Below are 15282 nucleotides of genomic sequence, written 5' to 3' on the forward strand. Positions count from 1 at the left end.
GATCTCCATTTAAATATACAAAATAGTGACAATCAGACAGGTAGGATTTAAACCAACCTGTCCCTGAATGCTGAAGTAATTTTGTAAGCAATCTAGGAGAAAGTAATGATCTATAGTGCTTAAATGCAGCATTAAGATCTAGTAAAACTAACAGAGATATGTAGCTTCAGTCCAAAGCTAAAAACAGGTCATTTGTAATTTTAACTATTGCAGTTTCTGTGCTATGATTGGGCCTGACAAACCTGACTGAAACTCTTCAAAGATACTGATTTCTTGTAAGAAGGAGCATAACTGGGCAGACACAATCTTTTCTAAAATCTTAGACATAAACAGGTCAAGGTTTGAAATGGGTCTGTAATTTGATAGTTCATTTGAATTCAAATTAGTTTTCTTAATGAGGTTAAACTTGAGGGGTTTAGGTACGTGACCTAAAGATAGCGAGGAGTTAATAATATTGAGAAGAGACTCTCCAGGTGTATGTAACACTTCTTTCAGTATTTTAGTTGGAATGGGCTCTAACAAACATGTTGTTGATTTGGCTTTGGTGAAAAAATCATGTAGCTCTTCCTGTTTTATACTTGTAAATCATTGTAATTATAATTGTGGAGTTCTAGGTGAGACTGGATCACAAGATGCTGTCAGAGGTTGGACCTTAATGATTGTGTTTTTTTCAGTGAAGAAATTCATAAAGTCCTCACTACTAAACTGTGATGGAATACTCTTCTCAGATATCTGATTTGTTGTTAATCTAGCCACTGTATTAAATAGGAACCTAAGATTGTTTTGGTTGGTTTCTAAGAGTTTGCTCAGGTGCTCGGCCCTAGCAGCGTTTAGCTGCTGTCTATAGCTGAGCATACTCTCTTTGTTAGCAATTCTAAAAAACCTCTTATTTAGTTTTTCTCCATTTTCTCTCCAGATTACACGCTGCTCTCTTGAGGGCATGAGTATGACTATTAAAACAATACTTTTTGGACAAAGCCATTTCGTCAAGATCATTAGCATTTAGGGGGTTAAAACTGCAGCACATACAAAAAAATATAAAAGAGATAATTTGTTAAGCACATGAAATACTTGAGTGTATGTTATATGAATAATACAGTGGGACACTTGCCACTGGTACTTGAGCAAAAAAAAAAAAAAAACAGTTCACAGTAAGTGCCCAGAGGGCCCATCACTTTAACCTATGTGAGTCAGTGCAAACAGGGTGCCATAAATCACTGTGGCTGTTAATGCAGATGAGGTGACAAGCTTTGTTGGCTTAATGACATTGTTAGATGTCACACACTGTATTAGATGCCATTGGTACCTGGATATGTCTTTACTGCACAGATCCGGGAAATGTTAAACTATCACTTTCCTTAGTCAAAAATGAGAGCAAAACAGTTGATGCACCAAATTGCCCTCAGGTGCTTGTCTGCAATGGCACATTATTCTCATGGAGTTGCAGCAGTGGATGAAAAGGACTATGTGGAAAGCTGTGGGGACTACTGTCATAGCCCTCCAGAACACAAAAAAGGTTTTGTACCAAATCTGGGTCTGGTCAAGCCTCTTACACACCTTACACAAATTGTCAGTTCTAAAATCAGATGGCTGACAATGGTTCTGTCCTTAGCCACCAGAGCATTGAAACTTGATAAGTACAGACCTGTGCCTACTGAGGACTTGTCTACAAAGTATTGTTTTACAGATACTGCAACACTTTCTGGAACTATCCATCCAATAGAAGGTGGTTTAGTTCATCATGAATACCTACAGCATTGCAGTAGTAATAGTCAATGTATTCACACAGAAGCTGCCCATTGTGATTCACAGTGAAGGATTTTGGGCCAGATTGGCTAGAACAAACAGCTCTGCCATCTGTTAAACTTACTCGACTTCCTTGGCCATTACCTACTAAACCAGCATACTGTGTTTTTTTTTAAAAAGGTTGTACAATGTGTTGATTTTATGAAGGCAAGCAGAAAGGTTTTTCACAAATGCAAAAACTCTTTGTCTTAAACCATAAATAATGGTTTACATTGTTTCTTACTCTTTTACTCTAACAAAAACAGTGATCCCATAGAGTACGTTTAAATCGCTACTAAAAAGCTTCTGCAACCTGCTCTGTAAACCAATAGAAAATGCAGAGCTAGATGTCTTTAGATGAAGCAAAAATAGAAATATTTGGCAATAGTTCAGCTCACTATGTTTGGAGAAAGCTGTGTTGCACGTATGATCTCAAGAGTATGAAAATGGAATAGTATGAAAGTACAGTGCAACCTCGATACTCTCCGAGGTTATGTTCTATGACCCCTCGCGAGTAACAAAAAATTTCAAGGTTTTGACTCGCTCCTTTTGATGGTTCCTTTTTCCTGGGGAATTGAACATGTACTGTACTGTAAACTCAACAATAATTGTGAACTACTTGTCATAAATGTCTTATTTACTACTTGAAATGAATAATACAATAATAAAATCGTTTTTCAAACATTTTTATGTCATTTATTAGTACAAACTCTGTTTTGAAATGTTACTCCGCACTTTCGAGCCACTCGCAGCTCAGATCAGATTATCAGATTTTTCACGAGTTACTCTTAGTCCGTTTCCAAATGAAAAGTCACAAACTATTGAGGTTGCGAGTGTCAAGGTTGCGAGTATCGAGGTTCGACTGTATATTTCGTTGTAGTCAGTGCTCGAATTTAGTCAAGTCTTATGAGCCCCAGTTGTGTAATATATATATTCTTTTACTAAAATAATCCTGTGGACCCTTCAAAGTCTATTTTTTACTTGTCATAGTCTCTAATGCCTTATGGGGTGGTCCCGAATCCCCCCCTCAATTCGAGCACTGGTTGTAGTATCTCTGAATTTGATACTTGCCATTGCCATTAGAAACTAATTAAAATTTTAATAAGACAACACCCCCAACCATAACTCTAATTAATTTAAGTAAGCCTTTCATGGCAGCGTCAATACAAATGTTCTTTGTTTTTGCCATCAGACGTTTAGTACCATTAAATAAATGTTAATAACCCGTTTTGTAACTAGAAGTTAAACAAACAAAACCACACTGCCTTTACACTATACAGTTGCTAACTTGAGTTAAATCGTAAATGTTGATTTTAACAACACTGTCTACCAACAAAGACTACAATACCTTTAATAGTAGCTCGGAACAAGTGTACTTTTGCAGAAACAAAATGTATTGCAACCAGATATGCATTACTACTGACCTTAACACTTTGCATATCTGATATATTGGGTATGCTGTTTTATTTTTTCACACTATGTACACAATGTTTTGGCAGATACATTTTCCATTTCCGTTTGGGCTTATGTTATCTGTTTTAATGGGATCATGCTCTGACCTTTATTACTGGCCTGGTATCTATGCACACATTTTTACATACTAGCACCTTCTTTCATTAAATCGTTTGAAGATCAAACTTCCTTGTTGTGATTAGTAGCGATAAGTTTTTATCCATGTTCTCACTTGAACAAGCTGATGTTAAAACATTGCTTGAATAGTTAACATTTTCCTTGAATCCCTTCTGATTACATATGAAGGAGGTCATAAGGCATCAAACGTGTTTTTTGGTCCTTCCTAGTATGCAAGTTTTAATGCTAGATTCTTTCCCATTCTCTGAGTCAGCCTTTGATGCCAGCAGTAAACGATCATTCTAATTGTCCGTGACAATGCTGATGAAAACGTTTCAGAAGAGGCCGAAAAACATGGATAGGAAAATTGAATCAATATCATTAATCACCCATGGAACTCTCATGATAATTAGTTCTGCTTTATATTAAACGCCAGAAGAACAAGTGCATGAGGCCTTAGCTTTCCACAAACTAAGTTCAGCAGGAGAACACCTCTTCTGCTTCTTACCACACAATCAGTCTGCATATTCAATAATACAATTTACTAAGCAGTGATAACTGGTGTATAAATTGTAAATACCTAAAGAACTCAGTTCACCCTTTAGTGAGAAGCATGAGAGAAAGTAATATTTAGCTTTGCTCATGGGTGTGCTCCTTGAATGACAGTCTTTCCTGCACCACTTTTGTTACAAACATGACATAACATTGACTTTGGAAAGCAAATGATATGGAGTTTTATCAGATCCCGAACAGGCGTAGTCATCCTTCCTTTTGGTGCGATTTCAGCGGGCTTTCAGTCTTTTTCAGTAGACTTAGTCTTTTGGACTGTTATGGAGTAGGGTGTCTCTAACATTTTGTTTTTCTAGTGGTTTGGATGAAATATAATTTCATCTTTAAATTTCATTTGGGTCACAGTTATCGACCCCAAGTCTGTTAATTATATTGCATCATTACAAATGATCATTACAAAAACAAACATCTTTCACACAGAAGCATTTCAGCTCCATTCTCTCATCATGCCAGCACTTACCCTGTAACAGTGAGGGGTGAAGCTAGCTATTATAATAGCAGTGGAGAAAAGAAAAACATTTTTTAACATGACAAATCTGGAGCAAGGCGGCAGGAACCGAAACATAAAAGGCCTTTTTAACAAGCAGCATGCGATTTTATGAGTGAACGAGTGCGCCTAGCCCAAAGTGACAAGGCAGCCAGGCGAACTTGTGCCCATCTGAATTCATCTCTGAACACTGTGCCAGACACAAGGGTGACTGGCGAGTCATTCGGTGAGACAATAGCGAGAAATTGTGGTCGTGATCATTGGCACTTTTATCAGGCCCTAGCCACCTTGTTTTTTTCTCTTTATTAATTCTGTCTGGAAACTTTAAAGGACCTTGTAAAATGGGAGAGGCTGAGAAATTTGAAAGAAACTACCTCAACTGGAAAGTTCTTATGCAAATGCAGCACGAGCAGCTGTACAGAGCCCAGAGTCTGCGCTGTCTGCTTTGGCTTAGGGTGTTTGCACAGGATCACACCATGCCCTGCCATCTTTGAAGTGGAGCTGCTTATGCACTATTTTTCTTGGCTATGACTTCCCTGTGGAAAATACAGTGCAACAATGTTCTTGTCATTGCCGAAGCTTGTGCTTCCACTTCTATTTGTATTTAAAGCACACTATTTAAACATGCCACAGGCACAATAATTCCCTCTAATCCCCAGCTCAATACCAGCATTTAGCATTAGGTTGAAAGGATCCATTAACTTATGCTCAAGTAGAGATGTCACTGTGCGAATGCAATCTTTCACCTTTACCTGCAGGTATAAACAATATTTGGTCTGCCCTTTATCAGAGGATTGAACTAATCCAAGAACTAATCCCACCTCTGTTGTCATAGTGAAAGCCACATCACTATCAAAATAATCTATATTTTCCTAACGTTGCTTGTGTGTTATCATGACATAAGTAAAACGATCTAATACGTCAAACACAACCTAAAATGTCATTTCTGGTTGTTACACAAAATCTTTATTTTTCAATAAATAATCTCTATTTCAAACCCAATAAGTCAAAATCTTCAGAACTGCAACCATGTATATAATAAATACTTACTGATATATCTGGGGAAATAGAGAACTTTTTTTTCAATTGACCAAAAACTTTGGCCATAATCTAGTATTGAATTAAATAATAGATTCCATAATGTATATGTTTACAGTGTCATCCTACTTAAAAATTGTACTTGTTACATCCACAACCATACACAGTATAACATGAAGTGAAATTTACAGAAGAATAAAATAGAATAAAATAATCTAATAGAATACTACAGAATTTACATTTGGAGCTGTGTTTACATTCCAGAAAGCAGAAACAGTTTGGCATATTGACAGTATTCCTATTAAATTTCAATTGTGCAATATACGCATGTGTGGAAAAAACAGTTTGAGATAATAAAGCTATTGTCAGGCATTTTGTGGTTTGAACCCAGGACCTGAAAACCTCATGCAGGAGATCATGAGTTTTAATGCCAATTAAATTGGTGTGATAGTCATTTCTGCAAAACCGTGTCCAGGCTGGGCTGGACCTGATCCAAATCCAAAACCCCCAAATCATGAGATACATCTAGCCAGAAAACACAATTAGCTAGCTTGTATGTGCAGAAAACGCTAGAGTATTACTTTTCTGCCAGCGGCTTTAATACAAAGCAGAATAAAAAGAAAATGGTGGCATGTGCTAGAGTTGAGCCTCTCTGGTTTATAGCTGGCATATGCTAGAGAAAATCTAGAAAATCTGTTAGAAATGGCAACTAACTAAACAGAGAAATCTTGAAGAAAAAACAACAACAATAAACTAAATAAATAAACATCTTCATTGGTTATTTAAGCTTATAGCTAACCATGCTATGTTCATTATAGGTGGTAAAGAGCTGGAATCTGTTCTGAAATAGGGATTTACATTGGCCAGTAGTAAGGCTTACATCCAGCTATACAGACTCTCACATGATTCTGTAATTAGCCTTTGCGCTGTTGTCATTAATCAGCTAATGAGATACAAACACTTGGAGAACAGATGTTGTGTGATACTGTGTACTATCCCAAATCTTACGCTGAAAGATTAGTGTGTCTGAAATGGTAGTGTGTAGTAACTGGATGCCATACTACATCATGTTGAAATCACAGTATGTAAACATTGCACACTGGTCTAACCTTTAATTAGAGCAAATGAAAGGGGCTCTGGCTTTTGAGATGATGTATGACCTTTGAGAAGATAGAGGGACCTTTAAATAAGGCATCAAAAACTGCTGGCATAATGTGATCCTGTGAACAAACTGCTGTCCAGGTATTCTCTGTCTGTATTTTCTGTCTGCTATTGCTCCAGGATATGTTTTTATGACTTACAAAATGTTCATCAGCAAAAGCTCAATGAAGTCATGTGGTGGGCTAAGGAGTTTTAATTACAGTGATTAAAGTAAATATAAAGACAATAGGAAGAGACTGTCTTGCATTGCTGCACACACACACTCATTCATACTTTTTAAAGTCACCAATTAACCTAATGGATGTTTTTGGCCAGAGCATGCACACATCACACAAACTAACCTGAGCTTGGGATCAAACCCAGGACCCTGGAGCTTTGAGGTAGCAATGTTGACGGGATGGTAAAATTGTTCTATTAAAAGTGACCAAAATATACAACCACAAATTTACATTAGATAGAATCATAAGCAATATTTTGTAAAGTTTTTGCCTGACATTCCTGAGTCAGAAAAGGAAATAGTACTTTCCATTTTCATGGCACACTTTAAAGAACTTGGTTTGCTTGTGTGTGTATTGAGTGTTGGGACCATTACACCCTCTTTAAAGGAGTGTGTGAGGTCAGCCATTGAATGCTTTAACTACGATCCGGCACTACCGTGGCTACTACTGCATCTGTCAAATTCCACAGAAAGCTAAACACCACAGAATGGTCCATTTATTTTGATAACCTAGCACATGAAAATACATTAACAGTCTAGGAAAGTAGCTTAGATGCCGAGGCAATCGTTTTTCGTGTGGTTTACAACTCTTTAGTGTGGCCACCTTTGGCTGGCTTTTCCCCTCACAGCTTGCTAGCTGGTGAGACCTGGATTGCAGAACGTGCCTGCTTTTTGTGCTCTAAAATGCTCCTCCCATTCCCACTCTTTGCCATGCTTGATGTGCATGATGCCAATAGCAACTTATATGTTGCTTCTACTTCTAAACACATTCAAAAGTCATATAACTGAACAGGTTGCTACAGACCTGATATTAAAAACAAATCTTTCTGTTGGCTGATAAGATAAGACTGATAAGACTCATAGCCAGTGGTCAAAAAAATACAACATTTTGCTGTTTGAAACTACATCATTGGATAACCTATGTTACCTATGCCCCAGTGTTTTGGGCTGCATTTATGAACAGGTAATTTTGTAGGGCATAAACTTGTGCTGGGTTCAAAAAGGGAGCAGCCATAAATTGGTGTAAGCTGTACTCACATTTGACACATTCGACCATTCTTGCCCAGACTCTCTGAACGCTACATTAGCGTGAGCTCAGTCTTTCTCCAGGATTGACTCAGTCTCTCTTTCCTCAAAACCGTTCCTCCGACAGACTGGAGAAAAATATTGTGGTTTATAATTGAGACACTCTCTGTGTGACTCCTGGTTCACACACCACAAAGCATTTCCCAAACACAGCCTGAGACTGATTTCTGTTGAGTTATGCATTGAGGGCTGTGTACCATGTCCCTAATCCAGCAGCCTGGTAGAACATTCAGGAAACCTTTATATGTTATGACCCAAGACCCTCTATATATCGTGATGCTCCTTTTTTCTGTGCTGTTGTCATTCTAAGCAATGTTTTACCCAGAACACATAATAAATCCACCTTTATAGCTGAATATGCCAAACACTGATCATTAATCAGCAAGCAGACCTGATGCACTTAAACAAAAATGCACCAGTCATAGGCCTGGCTTGGGAAGCAACTGCCCCTGGTGACCAGAATCAAATCCTTCTTAAACAAGGCCTTATCATTGCATCACCTTAGTTGGATTATCAAGTACTAATGAGTTTTGTTACACTCTACTTCGCAATTCCCTACTGGAACTATGACAAATAACAGGCTCCAAGAATCAGGAGAGTAGATGCCTTGACCTATCTGTAATATTTAATCTACTTTGCTACTTCTGTATGTTGTGTATTTATGTAATGCCAGATTATGGTAAAAAAAAAAAAAAAAAACAACAACAACAACACGCCATCTGGGTGTCCATGTCTATAGACCTCTCTGTACAGCAATATTTTGGAATGTGCTGTACCTTGGGAATAAGGGTGTGGACAAGTGTCAGTGATTCAGATGATCAGATGAGGCCCAGATGTGGTTTCGTGGTTTGGGACTCCAGCCCGAGACATGGAGGGTTGCTGATTCAAGGGCCAGGTGTGTCACAGATGGTGTTCAAAATCCCCTCAGATGACTGCAGGTGTCAGAATTGCTGGCCTTCTGCTCTGCAATCCCACCCTCTACAAGGCAGTGTATAAGGAAAAAGTCAAAAGAAGGGCAAATGTGCAAATGTTTAAATGTTCAAAGAATAGAACAAAAGCAACAGGCAATGGATTGTCTATACACTACGGTAGTTTAATAGTGTATCAAAATATCCATGAAAGTTTTTTGAGCCTTCTAAAAAGTTTCTCATAACAGAATCCATTCACTACTAAGTGTGTCATGTCCTTATCCACATCCATTCCACACCACTTGCTGAGTGATGGTGCTCAAGTCGCCTTGGAAACATCAACATTGTGGAAAAGAAATGGTAAAGAAAGGAAAAAAAGAAGCTGGTAAAGCACACTGGTGAGTCCAGAGATCAGCAGACAATGAAGTGCAAACAGTGTGTAAACCGCCAGCATGATGGGACTTCCAGCTGCCTTTCCACTGATTTTCAAGACATGACTCCACAATCTTCAAACCAGCTTGGTTGAGCTATAGCTACTATTGTTGCCTTACTTCCTTGTCATTCAACAGAGTGACATGTATTAGTGCTACCGACCATATTTGTGGAAACCTGATCAGTGAGCGATGAAATCGCTGTATAGGAGCAGATTCCTCTTTTGTTCCTGCCGTTTCCTGGCACACAAGAGCTTATTTTTAGGTTATATTTTCCAGTTGGTGTTTTGGATTTCACTGATAAAGCACTAGTTTTAGACAAAGAGGTGTAATCAAAGTTTCCATCTTTGAGAAAGATTTCAGTACCATGTGAATGATGTTATTTGATCGTTGTAGTGGTCCTACAAACATAAGCAGAAGAAAAAAATATTTAAGGTGACTGAAGCTTGTATATTAACAACACTGATTTAGTTTCACCGTTTACTGCTTGTGTACTGTGAATGGACATTCTAAACTTTCAATATGAAGCATTCTTTTCTGTGATTATAAAAAAAAATGGTTACACCACTTAATGTTAAATTTCAACCCTAACCAATTCAGAGAAGCTTGTTCCAAAATGCGTTATTCAGTGAATTATTTAATAAACAGGCTCGCCAGATTCCAGGACCAGATATAGAGTTCCATGATCTAGGTAGACAGTAAAAGTGTTTACTATACTCAGCAGCATTTCCAGTAATCCTACAAATACCAGCGCACAAACGTAACCCCTGACTTACACAGCACTAATTTACTGCCTTTATTATCATGGGCATTGCCTTATGTTGTGGCATGGGCGTTAAAAAAAATTCCATGATTGTTGAAGACACACTAACTCCACCCACAGTGTGAATTTGTTTTCACACATGTTGGATGTCTTTAATTCCTCCCCACCCGGCCATTGTTTATTCTGCTGGTAAGAATGAATATAAGCAGAGACGGGGTATAAAGAGAGAGCTCACCTCAAACAATATGATCTTCACCTTACCATAAACATCTTTTGCACCAAGCTTTGTGCAGATTCGTTCTTATGTTGATCACCACACGAAACTGATTACAATTGTTTTAATTTTTTTTTTTTATAGATATATGCTTACAGATATGTTCACTATTTAAACAGGCATTTAATTTGTTATCCACTTTGAAAAATAAATCAATTATAAGTTAAATCTCCAAAGGGACCAAAATTTAAAACTAATTTTGAAAAATATTGCAAAATTCCTAATTGTTATAGAACAAAAAATATTGTTAGGAATTATTCTACATGGGTTTCTGTCATTCATTAATTTACTGAACTAAACAATGTTCATTAACGTGGTCATTAAATAGTTATGTCACAACTTTAGAGTTTTTGTGTTCTCTCCAGATTGCCTGAGTTGGCTTTAATCAGCCAATCAGAAATGAACACATTTAGTCAAATCCCACTTCACAGAGAGAATTTGACAAGAATAACCAAAAACATAGACAAGTAATTTCTTAATCACCTGCACAGATCGGTGACTGAGGGCCTTAGTGAATACAAATTTTCCAATATGTCTTCCACCTTTACTTGAAAAAGTGGCACAGATGATGAATTCTCCATCCAGACATTTGAGCACGCAGGGAATGAAATGGGAATGCTATTACACTCTATTCAGTGTGATTCAAAAAACACTAGTCATAGACATAAACTGTTGCCAAGGCACCACGACAAGAGAGCCACTCAATGGAGACAGCTTGGAATCTGGGAATGTAATTAAAAATAGGCACATGTTCACTTATCCCTTTCTCATACACACAAACACTTACTGATTCATTCGTATACATCAACCAGACTAATTTGCACCCTCATATGTTGTGTATCATAGGCAATATGTCTCTCCACAGAATCACAGAAACAGATGGAGGTTTCATCCTCCACCAAGAGATACATTAACAACAGAATAATGCTTGTGCATCATGAAGGATGGATTAAGAATGTGAGAAAATCTGTACTGCACAGATAACTCAGTGTAGTTTCAAAACCTGTCCCTCTGAACGTTTTCTCCACCAAATGCAGGACTCCTCCTCAATGCTGGATGTGGCTTTCTTTCAAAAATACATGATATGATCAATTTGAGTCAAAGATTTGCCCAGACCTGCCTTTATGATCTGTTTGTGCTTAACTGGAAAAAATGTTTTGACCAAGCGTTAGTTACTATTATGATAGAAACAGGTGCTTTGTAGTAAGACAAGCGCTGACAGTTGATTGGTGGACAAGTCTTCTTCTCTACAACAGAAAAAACATGAAATACCAAACAGTTAGGTAACAGTGCTAACAACAATATGGATGATGGTAACTAACTTGGTCTGATGTTAATATTTATAATTCCTAGTCCTGGAACTTTGCATCCTAAAGCAATCATAGATACCAATTTTTAGACTGAGTATAGGTTTCTGGTACTTGTTGATAACCAACACCGAAATGGATAAAGAAAGGATGAGAAAAATAACTTATGAGCTACATTAAGATCATCATAATGTCCTGTTTTCTGTTCATTAGGATAATAAATTACATGAGGCTTAGGTCACATAATATCACATGGTATTGGAAATTGTTATCTGTCTGATATTTTGGCATGTTTCATAATTAATATAAATATACATGGTATCAGACCGATACATGATTCCAGTGTCTATACTGTTGCATCCTTACTTGAGACACAGTATGTTATTTTTACCTATAGGAATACTTCCGCACCATGACACCCCATGTCCTAACCATGACAACCATTATATGTATAGGTTCACTTCTGCCATGATTCGTCCCTTTCCTGTTGTCAGGCAGCAAATATAATTGCAGGCCTTTCGCAGATGCTCTATTCTGGGTGCTAATGTTAACTTAGACTATCTGAGGTTTATAAAGCTGTGCAAAAAGTGCAAGTCTGAGTTAATCATGCTAACTGGTTGGCCAGAATTGAGTATTCATGATTAATTAATCTTTCAATATTACCTTTGGGGGGGCAAGGTGGGGGATTCTGGTCTTCTCTAGCCCTAGCTGCTAGCAGAATCCATGCATCACTTTTGCATCAAAGCACCACCCTTGGTTGCTATGGACTTGTTTTCAGTTGAAGTGACCTTAAATGCTAGCCTCTTTATTGTTCACTGAGACTACTTTTGCTCATTGCCATTAGGACACAGTGGATGTCAACTTCAAAGTTTGTCCAGACAAACATGGGAGCATCTTTCTGATATAATTGTATAATCTTGCAGGAGAACTCTCCAGAGATTTTTTGTATGCCATATACAGTATATATCATATGTACATGAGTACAATACAATTACAATCACCACATTCTTAATTCTTTTTTCAGTATAGCTCTAGAGACATGTTGGCTCTGTGCCCAGATGTATTAATGCAGTACTTGAGGTTTTTGGTGGCCCAGAAACTTGCTAGATGTTGGATTTTTCCATAGGTGCACAGGTAGGAGATAGGAACACCTAAGCTTTGGTGGAAGAATTGTGTGTATATCTTATTTTATGGAAAATTTCTGGTGTGACAGGGTGTTGAGATGGGGGATTGATAACATTTTATTTTGAACTATCTGGAGTTTATGGGAGTATTTAAAAGTGATGCTCCTTTTAAAGAAAATTTTGTAATCCTTAAAAAATGCACAAAGGAGGGAGTCAGCAGCAAACATTGTAAAGACAAACAAGCTCTGAAGACAAACAAGTCTTGTGTCTTGTGGCAAAGCCTTTGACAAAGCCTGTAGTAGGCTAGTGAGCTGCTATAGTGATATTTTCTCTACACTCTACACTGGCACAGGTGTTGGAACGCTTTGTGGGTCTTTAGTGGTGGGCGACCTGCTTGACAGATATTTGCCAACAGAGGGGAGAAGCTGCTTCTTTTTTTATGACCTCAGATATTTCAGTTAGACAGATATTAAAAGTTAAAAAATGTATACTGGCGTTTATACTGTTTATGCAACCTATTAGTAAAAAAGGAACTAGGAAACATCCAGAATATTACAAGACTTGTCATTTGGTTTATTTCAAAATTTGCAGAGGTTGTACATTAGCAACCTTTCAATGTATATAGTCATGCTCTAGCCTTTTAGGTGGCCTAAGTAAAATTGTAATTTGGGTCCTCCTGATCAGAATGATAATTTTGTCTCAGCATTCTCCTGAGGTGGATTGAGATGATGGCAGAACTGTCATGCTTGTTGGCCTCCTTCAGGTTAGGGTTTTTATGATGGGAACTTCAACACTTTATTGTCTTTCAGTCATTTTGTTAAAATCACTGGAAGAACCAGTTGTGACCAATTTTTACTTTTTAACTTGTACTTTTTGGCTTATGTTTTGAGATGTTGCTTAAACAGGAGTGGGAGTGGGTCGGTGGTTAAGACGTTGCACTTTTGTTTGGAAGGTCGTGAGTTCAAATCCTAGCATCACCACTGCTAGGGCCTTTGAGCAAGACCCTTAGCCCACAACTGCTCAGCTCTGTTGCTCTGGTAAGGGTGTCTGCCAAATGCCACAAATACAATAGCTCTAGATAATATTTGATACTTTCATTGTCATCTGTTTTCTGAAGTGTAGGAGTATCCTTTCAGGCAAAAACAACACCTCCATCCTTTACCCTATAATCTCCATACTTTGCACTCGTCATTTTAGCCATACAATTACAGTTTTGGTTCATATGACCAGAGAACATTTCTCCAAAAGGCTAGTCATCTGGCTTAGAGTAAAGACTTCTTCATTAAATGAAAGCCTTTAAGTCCACAGTGATGTAGAACTTTCTTAATGTTAGATGTAGATATTTTGATACCTGATACCAGCGACTTTTTCACCAGGTCCTTTGTCATTGTCTTTTGGTTAAACAAAAAGCTCAATCATACTTGGAATTTAATCTGAGCATCTTACTAAATGATGCAGTGCCGGTGTGGTCTATATTTTTTTATATTTGCAGACAGTTGGTGGTTCAAATGCTTTTGTTTGGAAATCGCTTGAATAAAGGAATTAGACTTGTAGATACTAAATATTTTTTCCTGAGTTCTTGACTGGGTTGTTTGAATTTTAATTAGGAAGTGCATTCCTATCTAATGCCATTTTATAACGATTGGTAAATCAGCAGCTTTTAAAAGTCATTGCATCAATTTCTAAAATCTTCCAGACTATTAAATAAGTCTAAGTCTAAATTCACCTAGAATGAGAATGAATCAATTCAACACAAAAGTAACATGAAATTAGTGGAAAAACATTTAGTCTAGGTGTATATTAACTGTTGATGAAACAATTCATAATATATACAGTAAAAACAAATCGTGCTCTCTTACTTGTTGTCTTGCTGCTTTTATATAGAAATAATAAAAACGCTATGACATTTGATCAAATTTACAAAAAAATGTGCTACATAAAAACAAAGACAGAAAAATAAATGACATTTGGCTTTTGCAGTACTTAGTAGTTTGGTTTGCTTTCTGTTTATAGATATTGTTAAATCTATAGTTATTATTGTAGTTCATACATTTTTAGCTATTGGTTGTGTGAGAATAGTTTTGTTAGTAGATTAGTAGACGTGTAGTGACACCTATAGGTGGAAATGTGTAAATCATCACTGATTGGTCAAAACAATGCTTTCTTTAAGGGTATTTTAATATTCATTTTATTCTTAATTTTGTAACAAAAACTCTATAGACAAAAGTCTATATAATCCATGATTTAAAGTTTTGTGAAAATATACTTGAATATGTGTTTAAACACGTTTAAACTTGATATATGAAGCATGTCAATATCTATCTGAAAAAGGTATCAGACCTCTTTGAGTTAATGATGATAGCATGTAATAATAAAAACAGAAAAAAATAACGTTGGAAGTAAATGATACTGTAGTATAATCACAATTGCTACATATATATATATATAATTATAATTATAGTTATTGTATTCTGTATTATATTGAAGCTCAAGAGAATTGGGTGGCACCTGAGCTAATGTTCACGTGTTGTTGCAAACGGTCTGAATACTTATATACATGTG

General features: G+C 37.0%; 1 protein-coding gene across 1 annotated transcript in view; it reads right to left on the reverse strand.

The window, feature by feature from the left end:
• Positions 1–5468: 5468 nt before the first annotated feature.
• Positions 5469–15282, reverse strand: part of LOC310736696 (uracil phosphoribosyltransferase homolog) — a 31598-nt gene continuing 21784 nt past the window's right edge. The window contains exon 8 of the mRNA XM_083560463.1: positions 5469–5480. The gene's annotated coding sequence lies outside the window, so the exon portion shown is untranslated. The remainder of the gene's footprint in view (positions 5481–15282) is intronic.

The sequence above is a fragment of the Silurus aristotelis genome (genome assembly GCF_946808225.1).
Source record: "Silurus aristotelis genome assembly, chromosome: 14".
Lineage (NCBI taxonomy): Eukaryota > Metazoa > Chordata > Actinopteri > Siluriformes > Siluridae > Silurus > Silurus aristotelis.